General features: G+C 45.7%; 1 protein-coding gene across 1 annotated transcript in view; it reads left to right on the top strand.

The window, feature by feature from the left end:
- Nucleotides 1–951, top strand: part of Ipo7 (importin 7) — a 71,482-nt gene that overhangs the window by 20,926 nt on the left and 49,605 nt on the right. The gene's annotated exons all lie outside the window — the stretch shown is intronic.

The raw sequence follows: 951 nt of genomic DNA, 5'->3' as shown, positions 1-951 counted from the left end.
TCCAGCTTTTTCTGCTTATGTGGTGCTGAGGAATCAAACCCAGGGCCTCATGCATGCAAGACAAGCACTCTACCACTGAGCCACCTTCCCAGCCCCTCCTTTACCTTTTTCATTCAAGGCTGGCACTAACTAGAATATACAAATGCTTGTCCTGTCAGTTATCTCTGTTCAAATAGGTGTGATGACAATCTGGCCAGGTGCCACATACCTGTAATCCTAGCTACTCAGGAGGCTAAGATCTAAGGATTAAAATTTGAAACCAGGCTGGGATTGTGACTTAATGGTAGAGTGCTTGCCTAGAATGCATGAAGCCATGGGTTCGATTCCTCAGTACCACATAAAAAGAAAAAGCCAGAAGTGACAGTGTGGCTCAAGTAATAGAGTTCTAGCCTTGAGCAAAAAGAGGCTCAGGGACAGTGCCCAGGCCCTGAGTCTCAGCCCCATGACTGGCAAATAAATAAATAAATAATAGAAACCACCTGGGCAGACAAATTCAAGAGATTCTTCTCTCCAGTTAACCACTAAAAAGCTGGAGGTAGAACTGTGGCTCAAGTGTTCAGAGTGTTAGCTCAAGTGTTAGTGAAAAACCTAAGTTCAAGCCTCACTACCTGTGTGTGACACACGCACGCATGAACACATGCTAGCAGTGTGTCGGAAGTGATAAAGCACCTGCCTGGCAAGTAGGAGGCCCTGAGTTCAAACCTCATTTCTGACAAAAAGAATAGCCAGTAAGAGCCACTGTTGCTAGGGTCAGTAGTTCATGTCAGTAATGTAATCAGGAGACTGAGATCTGAGAATCTCAGATTGAAGTCAGCCCAGGCAGGAAAGTACCTTTTCTTTTTTTTTTTTGGTTGGGCCTGGGGCTTGAACTTTGGGCCTGGGCACTGTTCCTCAGCTCTTCAGCTCAAGGCAAGCTCTCTCCCACTTGAGCCATAACTCTACTTCTGGTTT

This window comes from Dipodomys ordii, unplaced genomic scaffold, assembly GCF_000151885.1.
Source record: "Dipodomys ordii isolate 6190 unplaced genomic scaffold, Dord_2.0 Scaffold113, whole genome shotgun sequence".
Taxonomy (NCBI): Eukaryota; Metazoa; Chordata; class Mammalia; order Rodentia; family Heteromyidae; genus Dipodomys; species Dipodomys ordii.
Note: the sequence above shows the minus strand (reverse complement) of the source record. Positions and strands in the feature narration are given on the sequence as shown.